We start from the raw sequence: 12,157 nt of genomic DNA on the forward strand, positions 1-12,157 counted from the left end.
AAATGGGCTCTGGGGAGGGAATCTGCAATTGAATCCGGCTGCTCTACACTGACATCGTTAGTGCGAACTCAATCAATGGACGGGAATCAGAAAGCTTCCCAATTGGATCCGGAGTCAGGCATGGCTGCCCACTCTCTCCTGCGTTGCTTGTTGTATAGAGCTCTTTGCTGTGTCCAACAGGAGGGATGTGAGCCTGAGAGGGGTACTGCTCCTGGCAGTGGGGACCAGCGGGTCAAAGCCTCCCTGTACATGGATGACGTCGCTGTTTCCTGCTCGCGGTTTCCTGTGTCAGTGTGCAGACTCATGGGCATCTGTGACCAGTTTGAACAGGCCTCGGGAGCCAAGGTAAATCGAGGCCAAGTTCTTTGTGAACTGGGCCAATCAAATGTTTATCCCCTTCACCATCAGGGCAGATTACCTGAAGATGCTGGGAATATGGTTCAGATTAGATTAGATTACTTACAGCGTGGAAACAGGCCCTTCGGCCCAACAAGTCCACACCGATCTGCCGAAGCGCAACCCACCCATACCCCTCCATTTACCCCTTACCGAACACTACAGGCAATTTAGCATGGCCAATTCACCTGACCCGCACATCTTTGGACTGTGGGAGGAAACCGGAGCACCCGGAGGAAACCCACGCAGACATGGGGAGAACGTGCAAACTCCACATAGTCGCCTGAGTCGGGAATTGAACCCGGGTCTCAGGCGCTGTGAGGCAGCAGTGCTAACCACTGTGCCACCATGCCGTTCAGAGGGGTGTATCACCAGGGTGAGGCAGAGACTGGGCAGATGGGGGTGAATGACCCAAATCTACACAGAAACAATTCTCTGATTCTGATGTGGCTGAATGGAGAGCTACAGGAGGTTACAGTTTCTGTGAAAAGTGTCATGTCAGGTCTTAAAGGCAGACTGAGAAATTTAATATGGGGAGTGTTGGACAGCAAACATGGGTGATGGATGAATGGGACTGTACAGCCAGGGAGCACACAGGAGGCAGCACTTTGGATGACTTCAGGTTTACAGAGAGTGGAGCGGGGAAGGAGTCTGTTGGAATAGTCAAATCTCGGACTATCAAAGGGGTGAACGGATTAAACCACAAGGGCTGGTTCAAGTGTAAATATTAGCCAGATACTTCTCAATCCCAGTTGAGTGACATCTGCTGGTCCCCAGGTGTGAAGATCCCGGATGGATAAAGGTGATGCCCTCCCTTAGCCTGAGCCTTCCCATTTCCAAATTCATTTGAGCAGAGGCAAAATAGAGCTGGGGTTCCCACTCACCATCTATTCGCCCAATTAAACAACCTTACCATCTCCCAGCTCACTCTGGGAGAGGCCATAAGGACAAATGGCTTCCTTTCTAATTCTAAGACATAAGAGTTGGCAGTCTTCATTAAGTGAAATGCCAGACATATCATGCCAATGATATTTTATTGATTGCATAAGCCTAAGGCATTTCACAAAGAGCAAACAATTATTTTCTCTTGAAAAATCAAACTGTTGCTGTACTGCATCCTTGTTGCTTTAGGTATTATGCAAAATCTGCTTTAATTGATTCCAATGTTTTTATTCTCATTACAAGACACTTTGGGGAGGTGATAGGCAAGTAATATTATCCCTGAATATCCCAAAGATCCAGGTCACATTCTGGGAGTCTGTGTTCAAAGTCGAGAATGCGGTGCTGGAAAAGCACAGCCGGTCAGTCAGCACCCGAGGAGCAGGGAAATCGACGTTTCGGGCAAAAGCCCTTCATCAGGAAAATTCCACCATGACAGATTTAAACTCAATTTAAAAGAAATCTGGAATTAAGAGATTATTGATGATGGTGAACCTCTGTCAGTTGTCAGTAAAAGATCCATCTGGTGCATCTATCTGGATGCATCACAGCCTGGTATGGAAACCGCTTTTCCCAAGGCTGAAAGAAATTACAGAGCATTGTGAACACAGTCCAGTCCGTCTCACAAACCAGCCTCCCATCCACTGAGTTCTGAGGAAGGGTCACTCAACCTGAAACGTTAACTCTGATTTCTCTCCACAGATGCTGCCAGACCTGCTGAGCTTTTCCAGCAATTTCTGTTTTTCTTTCCCATCCACTGACTTCATTGATACTTCCCACTGCCTTGGGAAAGCAACCAACATGACCAAAAACCCCTCCCACCCAGGGTATAATCTCTTGCACCCTCTTCTGTCAGGCGGAAGATAAAGAAGTTTGTATACACATATGAACAGATTCAAGAACAGCTTCTTCCCAGCTGTAATCAGGCTTTTGAATGGATCTCTTTAATGTTAATGTTGATCTCTCTCTGCACATTCTCAGTCGCTGTAACACTGTACTCTGTTCTATTACCCTGACGCACTTGTAGAGTACAATCTGCCTATGAGGAACATAAGAAAAACTTTTCACTGTACATTGGTACATGTGACAGGAATAAATCAAATTAAGTCAAATCAAATCAAAGCTCTGATATCCTTTGGGAAAGGATATCTGCCATCTTTACCTGGATTAGCTTCATGTGACTCCAGACCCACAACAAAGTGATTGACTCTTAACTGCCCTGTGGCCAATGAGAGATGGGTAATGAATGCCAGCCCAGGCAGTAACACTCTCATGTCCTGTAAATGAATAAAACAAATTCTTGCAAAGTTTGTGGTAATATCTCTTTTACTGAAACTACACAAGGAAAAACATGACAATGTTTTTTCGTTCAACCATACACTGTTCCCACGCAGCCAGTATTAGGTAAGATTTTAACCCATTAACTCAAACAGAATAAAGATGGGACCTAATGGTCTGGATGTTAACAAGGATCAGGTATACAGTTGGTGAGGATGGAATTATGGATGGGAAATCCAAAGTTGACTGTATGCTGTGGAGGTTTAACTGTTAGCCTAAAAGATAGGATGAGAAATAATAGGTGTATAGGAATGGAGGAGGCCATTCAGCCCCTTGAGCCTGTTCCACCATTTAATAGGACCATGACTTACCTGTGACCTAATTCTATATACCTGCCTTTGGCAGTTATCGCTTAATACTTTTGCTGCGTAAAACTTCATCAATTTTAGATTTAAAATTAACAGCAGATCTGTTTGTGGAAGAGAGTTCCAAACCTCTCCAATCCTTTGTACGTCGAAGTGCTTCCCAACATCTCTCCTGAGTGCTCTGGCCCTAATTCTCAGACTGTGGTGGGCGGCATGGTGGCTCAGTGGTTAACACTACTGCCTCACAGCGCCAGCGACCCAGGTTCAATTCCTGCCTCAGGCAACTGACTGTGTGGAGTTTGCACGTTCTCCCCGTGTCTGCGTGGGTTTCCTCCGGGTGCTCCGGTTTCCTCTCACAGTCCAAAAATGTGCAGGTCAGGTGAATTGGCCATGCTAAATTGCCCGTAGTGTTAGGTGAAGGAGTAAATGTAGGGGAACGGGTCGGTATGGACTTGTTGGGCCGAAGGGCCTGAATCCACAGTGTAAGTAATCTGAATCTGATAACACTATGTCTCTAGTTCTAGAATCCCCAATCAGTGGAAATGGTTTATCTTTATTTACTGTGTCTTTTCCTGTTAATGACTTGAAAGCTTTGATCAGGTTGTCCCTTTTAAAAATCTCTTTTTAAAAAAAGTGTCATTTTACCCACTTTAAAATGATATGACAATAATTTTATATAATAAAATGAAAGATAGCATATGATAACTTAATCTTCTGTTTACTAGAGCAGACAGGCCTAATTTGTATAATCTCTGCTCACAATGTAACCCCTGAAGTCTAGGTATCAGTCTAGTAAAACTACATTGTACTCCCTCCAACACCAAAGTATCCTTCTTAAAGTGTGGTACCCAAAATGCATTCTGTATTTTGATCAGCCAAATTTGAACATTAGAGTTATCAATGTGTGGAATATCGTGTCTAACTCCTTCTATTCATCTCTTACCTTTGAAATGTTTCTTTAAAACTGCCTTTGTCCTAACAAGTCATGTGACTTGTGCCAAGTTTTGTTTGATTATTCTCCTGTGGTTTGCCAAGTGGAATATTTTACTACACAGCTAAGGAATATATTCAATTCTTCATTCATCTCTTAACAAATTACCAGAGCATTTGGAGAACCTATAGTTTCCCATTGCCTTCATCATGGCAACAGCCAAGCTAATTAGAGTTTACTTGCCAACTAATCAGCATTCAAATCTCCTACAGTACAAATTATTGTACTCGTTTGAAATTTGGTATTCTTGCATTTGTCCTGATGAGTGCAGAATGGAAAACTTCGGCAACACATCCCTCTTTTCAAAAATTTATTTTACTACATCAAAGTTGTTACACAAATGCAAGCTGCTGTTGTTGTTGGAATGGATGAGTTAAGAGAAATGATTCCACGAATCACGTGAGGGCACATAATCAGATTTATGGACTTTAATCCCATGAGTCTTCCCAGTCTTTACATAATATGCCTTGAGAAAGAACATGGCAACTTCTTAAATGAATATTCTACAAAGACGTTACCATACACTGTACATGACATCTGAATGGTGTTTTGAGAAATTGGATTTTACAAAAAAAGCTAAAGTATTTCACACGTGTACATTTTTCTTAAACAAAGTGTTCTAGTTACAGAACTGTTAACAAGGATTAATCATAGAATTCCTAAAGTGTGGAAGCAGGCCATTTGATCCATTGAGCTCCATACCCATCCTCTGAAGACCATTCCCCCCACCCTATCTGTGCATATCGCATGGCTAATCCACCCTAGCCTACACATCTTTGGATCCTAGGAGAATACCCAGAGGAAACCCATGCAGGTACACATAGAACACGCAAACTCCACACAGACAGATGCCTGAAGGTGGAATCAAACCCAGGCCCCATGCACTGTGAAGCAGTAGTGCTAACCACTGAGCCACCATGCTGCCCTCAATGGGTATGAAATCACTCCAAACATGATTGAATGATAGAACAGACTTGAGGGACCGAATGGTTTTTTTTTGATATCATTTGTGCAAATTAATTAAGGAAGTAATCTTGATGCAGGAGGTTTGGTTGGAGGGATTCACATGTTGTCTCCCTGCTAGCATTCAGGTCTGTTCCACAATCTCTAACAGAACTGCAGCATGGTCAGGAACATGACCATAAGCAGAGAAGGTATTTGTACAGAACTGATGCCCCTGGCAAGTTTCCTTTGTTGGAAACAGCAGCTTGATGTGTTTTCCAAATCAATGCACATCATTCACACTGAGCAAATTGATCGCGTTCACTCACTGATCGGTGACAGTCTAATCCTCCAGTGACTCCAGGTTTAATCTGCTATTGCTGTGATGTTTTCTGATCTAAGTACAGACAGTAAAATGCTGGGCAGCAGCAAGTCATGCACTGGGTTAGACTACAAATAATCCAAATGGTAAATTTTAAGCATCGTTTTCTCAACTTGTACTTCATTTTTTTTAGATTAGATTAGATTACTTACAGTGTGGAAACAGGCCCTTCGGCCCAACAAGTCCACACCGACCCGCCGAAGCGCAACCCACCCATACCCCTACATAGACCCCTTACCTAACACTACGGGCAATTTAGCATGGCCAATTCACCTGACCCGCACATCTTTGTGACTATGGGAGGAAACCGGAGCACCCGGAGGAAACCCACGCAGACACGGGGAGAACGTGCAAACTCCACACAGTCAGTCGCCTGAGGCGGGAATTGAACCCAGGTCCCTGGCGCTGTGAAGCAGCAGTGCTAACCACTGTGCCACCGTGCCACCCTTGGTACTCTTGAAATATACTTTAAAATGTCATATCATACTGGGGTCTAAAGTGCTATAGTGTTGTGGTGATATACTGTAGCTGTCATGGTAACTGTACAGTAACTGTTGTGGTGGTTATACTGTAGCTATTCTGGTGATTATATTGTAGTGTTGTGGTGATTATATTGTCGTGTTATGGTGGTTACACAGTACCTGTTGTGGTTATTCTACGGTAACTGTTGTGGTGATTATACTGTAGCTGCTGTGGTGATTATACTGTAGTGCGGTGGTGATTATACTTTCGCTGTTGTGGTGATTATACAGTAACTGTTGTTAGCGAGTTTTGAGAAGATTTGTAGCTCAGGTTGAGGTTCAGGATGTAGGTTTGCTCGCTGAGCTGGAAAGTTCATATTCAGTAGTTTTGACACCATACCAGGTAACATCTTCAGTGAGCCTCCTGATGAAGCACTGCTGATGATTCCTGCTTTCTATTTATATGTTTGGATTTGTTTGGGTTGGTGATGTCATTTCCTGTGGTGATGTCATTCCCCATGGCGATGTCATTTCCTGTTCTTTTTCTCAGGGGGTGGTAAATCGGGTTCAAGTCAATGTGTTTGATGATAGAATTCTGGTTAGAATGCCAAGCTTTTAGGAATTTTCGTGCATATCTCTGTTTGGCCTGTCCTAGGATGGATATGTTATCCTAGTTGAAGTGGTGTCCTTCCTCATCTGTATGTAAAGATATTAGTGAGAGAGGGTCATGTCGTTTTGTGGCTAGTTGATGTTCATGGATCCTGGTCGATAGTTTTCTGCCTGTTTGTCCAATGTAGTGTTTGTTACAGTCCTTGCATGGTATTTTGTAAATGACATTAGTTTTGCTTGTTGCTTGTATAGGGTCTTTCAATTTCATTTGCTGCTGTTTTAGTGTGTTAGTGGGTTTGTGGGCTACCATGATGCCAAGAGGTCTGAGTAGTCTGGCAATCATTTCTGAGATGTCTTTAATATAGGAGAGAGTGGACAGGGTTTCTGGATATGTTTTATCTGTTTGTTTGGATTTGTTGCTGAGAAATCAGCGGACTATGTTCTTTTTGAATACAGTGTATAGGTGATTTTCCTCTGCTCTGCATAGTTGCTCTGTGCTGCAGTGTGTGGTGGATCATTGGAATAATACTCTGATGCAGATTTGTTTGTGGATGTTGGGGTGATTGCTTCTGTAGTTCAATATTTGGTCTGTATGTGTTGTTTTTCTGAAGACACTGGTTTGAAGTTCCCCATTGGCTTAGAAGCATGGCATTCCAACCAGAACTCTATCAACAAACACATTGACTTGGACATGATTTACCACCCCCTGAGAAAAAGAGCAGGAAATGACATCACCATAGGAAATGACTTCACCAATCCAAAGAAACCCAAACATTTAAATAGAAAGCAGGAATCACCAGCAATGCTTCGTCCGTTGGCTCACTGAAGATGATACATAGTAGGGTGACGAAACATCTGAACATGAGCTTTCCAGCTCAGTGAACAAACCTACATCCAGAACCTCAACCCGAGCTACAAATCTTCTTAAAACTCGGTAAGACCTATGGGTGCAATACGCTAAAACTGGCCCGATAATGGGAAATGAATGCCATCTATCAGAGTGCCAGCCACGAATAGCTGTACTTCCTACACGAATGCCTAAGGAAACAAGTACTACCTAAATGTCTTCAATAAAAACCTCTGCTTAACACCCCACTAGCCAAAAGAATAGCAGAGCAAAATGGCCACAGAATGCTTGGAGAATTGATCAATGATGCCTACAACAGACTTGTAAATACAATCGGGAAATTCTGCACCAGAAACCTTTACTCACTCATGCAACAGCCCATGAATGGACAGACACAGTACAACAAGCCAGAGATATTAGACAGCGACAAATACAGAAAATGAAAAAATTAAACCTGTAAAAAAAATCTAGACAAACTTACACAAAGTAGCAACACTGACAACACAGAAGCATGGATAAAAAAACTTACATGACTAACCATGAAAAACACCGTCTTAGTAAGAGGATTAAATTACAACTGCCAAGACAAGAAATATTTCTTCACAGCATTAGAAACAACACTAAAAGACAACCAACTCACAGAAGAAACCCAGCAAACTATCAGACAGGTAGTCGCACCAACATTAAGCAGAAAAAAGGAAGGAAACTCATCAATACACACGAAAGGAAAACACTAGAAAGACTAAAAAAAAGTTGTAATCCTACCTGCAGATAAAGAATGCTTGACAGTCATTTTACATCAAAGAGACTACATTGAAAAAGTGAACGCACTACTTGTAGATACCAACACTTACCAACAAGTGACGATAGACCCAACCCCACAACTAGAGAATCGAATCACAACCCTACTCAAAAAAACTTCAGCGATCTGGAGAAATAAAGACTGACTTCCAAAAAAAATGAAACCAGCTGGATCCGACATACCACGCATCTACGGATTACCCAAAATTCACAACCCAGGAGTCCGCCCTTAGAAGCATAGTCTCGCTACATGGAACACCAACTTACAGATTGGCCAAGGTGCTACACCGAAGACTAAAACACCTAGTAGAAGACGTACACCACTCCATCCACTCTACCCAAGAATTCCTGAAGACCATCAAAGACACCAAGATAGAAGAGGATGAAATAATGGTCTCCTTTGATGTAACAGCCCTGTTCACATCCATCAACATCAACCTGGCCAAAGAAACACTGACTACACTATGAGAAGACCTAAAGACACATACACCAAACACCACCAGCTTCATCAGCAAGGACAGTATCGTCAAGCTCGTGGACCTATGCCTTACCACCCACTTCACCTTCAACAACAAAACCTACAGACAAACCAACAGAACACCCATGGGATCTCCGATATCAGGGTTCTTAGCAGAGACAGTAATACAGCGACTCAAACAAACAGCTCTGCCAAACCATCCAACCCAAACTTTGGGTCCGCTAAGTGGATGACACCTTTGTCATCACTAAACGAAATAAATTAGAGGAAACTTTCAAGACCATCAATAATACCCTTACAGGCATAAAAAATCACTAAAGAGGAGGAAAGCAACAACTAACTGCCATTCCTAGATGTCGCAGTAAAGCGAACAGCCAATGGGGAACTTCAAACCAGCGTCTACAGAGAACCACACACAGACCAAATGTTACTACAGAAGCAATCATCCCAACATCCACAAATGAAGCTGCATCAGAACATTATTCCAATGAGCCATCACACATTGCAGCACAGAGGAGCTACGCAGAGCAGAGAAAAATCACCTATACCGTGTATTCAAAAAGAATGGGCACCAATGAACACAGTCCGCCGATTTCTCAGCAACAACCCAAACAAACAGACAAACCCTAGCCACTCTTCCCTATATCAAAGACATCTCGGAAATGATTGCCAGACTACTCAGGTAAAAACAATGACTGCAGATGCCAGACTACTCAGACCCCTTGGCATCATGGTAGCCCACAGACCCACTATCACACTAAAACAGCAGCTAGTGAACTTGAAAGACCCTATACAGACAACAAGCAAAACTAATGTAATTTACAAAATACCTTGCAAGGACTGTAACAAACACTACATTGGACAAACAGGCAGAAAACTAGCCACCAGGATACATGAGCATCAACTAACCACAAAAAGACATGACCCTCTCTCACTAGTATCCTCACGTACAGATGAGGAAGAACACCACTTTGACTGAGACAACACATCCATCCTAGGACAAGCCAGACAGAGATACGCATGAGAATTCCTAGAAGCATGGCATTCCAACCTGAACTCTATCAACAAACAAATTGACTTTGACCCGATTTACCACCCCCTGAGAAAAAGACCAGGAAATGACATCACCAACCCAAAGAAACCCAAACATATAAATGGAAAGTGGGAATCTCAGCAATGCTTCGTCCAGAGGCTCACTGAAGGTGTTACCCAGTATTGAGACGAAATGTCTGAACATAAACCTTTCAACTCAGCAAGCAAACCTACATCCAGAGTAACTGTTGTGGTGATTATACTGTAGTGTTGTGGTGATTATACTGTAATTACTGTGGTGATTATATTGTAGATGCCGTGATAATTATACAGTAACTCTTGTGGTGATTATACTGCAGTGATTGTGGTGATTATTTTGGAACTGTTGTGGTGACTATACCGTAGCTGTTGTGGTGATAAACTGTAATTGTTGAGGTGATTATACAGAAGCTGTTGTGGTTATCATACTGTAAGTGTTGTGGTGATTATACAGGAGCTGTTCTGGTGATTATACTGTAACTTTTGTGATGATTATACAGTAGCTATTAAGGTGATTATACGGTAGCTGTTGTGATGATTATACTGTAACAGTTGATGGTGATTATACTGTAACTTGTGGTGATTATACTGTAGCTGTCGTGGTGATTATACTATAACTGTTGGAGGTGATTATACTTACGCTGTTGTGGTGATTTTACTGTAACTGTTGATAGTGATTAGACTGTAACTTGTGGTGATTATACTGTAGCTGTCGTGGTGATTATACTGTAACTGTTGGAGGTGATTATACTGTCATTGTGGTGATTATACTGTAACTTATGGTGATCATACTGTAACTGTCGTGGTGAATATACTGTCGTTGTGGTGATTATACTGTAACTTATGGTGATCATACTGTAGCTGTCATTGTGATTATACTGTAACTGTTGGAGGTGATTATACTGTCGTTGTGGTGATTATACTGTAACTGTTGGAGGTGATTATACTGTGACTGTTAGAGGTGATTATTCTGTAACTTGTGGTGATTATACTGTAACTGTTGGAGGTGATTATACTGTCGTTGTTGTGGTGATTATACTGTAACTTGTGGTGATTATACTGTAACTGTTGGAGGTGATTATATTGTCGTTGTTGTGGTGATTATACTGTAACTTGTGGTGATTATACTGTAACTATTGGAGGTGATTATATTGTCGTTGTGGTGATTATACTGTAACTGTTGATGGTGATGATACTGTAACTTATGGTGATTATACTGTAACTGTTAAAGTAACTTCTCACTGCACTAAAGCAAGGCGATGATGGTATGCAGGAGCCTATCTGACAGTGCTCTGTGACACCAGAAGAACAATGAGAAGATACATTGATAGGTCATGCATTGTATCCTCGGTGAGACATCTTGCTGTGGCTGTTTGTAGCTATTCCTGCCAGAGGGATCAGTGGTGATAGCTCAACACAACCATCTGGCTTGCACGGTCCTCATACACTCACTGTAGCTCCTCTGCAACCACTCTGTCACATCGATTGTCTCAGTCGACACCTCTTTCTGCTACACATGCACGCACACACACACTCTCTCTCTCATACATACACACACTCTCTCTCTCATACATACACACACTCTCTCTCTCATACATACACACACACTCTCTCATACATACACACACACACATACACATGCATGCGTATCCACATTCATGCGCATACGCATGCACACACACACACATATGCACACACATGCACAGACACATTCACATATACACACACACACATGCATACACACAAGTACATACGCACATAAACACATACACATACACACACATGCATACACATACACACATATACACATGTGCACACGCATGCACATACCCACACACACATGCACACACATTCTCACACACACTCATACACATGCACACATATACACACACGCACACAGACACACACACGCACACACATCCACACACTTACATACACACACCCATACACATAAACACACATGCACGCGCACATACACACAAACACACAGATACACACACAAATACACACTCGCGCACACATGCACACACACATGCATACACACACACCCACACACATAGACATACACAGATGCACATCCACATACACACGCACACACACATCCACACACACATCAACACACATACCCATACAGATGCATATACACATGTACAGACACACATACACATGCGCGCACGCGCAGACATGCACACACATCCACATATCCATGCACATGCCCATACACGTACACACACATACACATGCATGCACATACATATGCACACACCTACACACACATACACATGCGCTCACGCACACACACACACATCCAGACATATATCCAAACACACACAGCCATACACGACACACACATATACACATCCACACACATAGATGTGTACACATATGCACACACACCATACACACACACATATATACAACCACTCACACATCCACACACATACATGTGTACACACACGCACGAACACATACACACACATACAGACAAACATACAGACATACGTACACTTCTACACACACGCACACACACATACACATGCACCCATGGATCCAAGATGGCGGCGACCCAGCAAGACTGAGTCCACAGTGCTCTACCC

This window comes from Hemiscyllium ocellatum, chromosome 34 (genome assembly GCF_020745735.1).
Source record: "Hemiscyllium ocellatum isolate sHemOce1 chromosome 34, sHemOce1.pat.X.cur, whole genome shotgun sequence".
Classification (NCBI taxonomy): Eukaryota; Metazoa; Chordata; class Chondrichthyes; order Orectolobiformes; family Hemiscylliidae; genus Hemiscyllium; species Hemiscyllium ocellatum.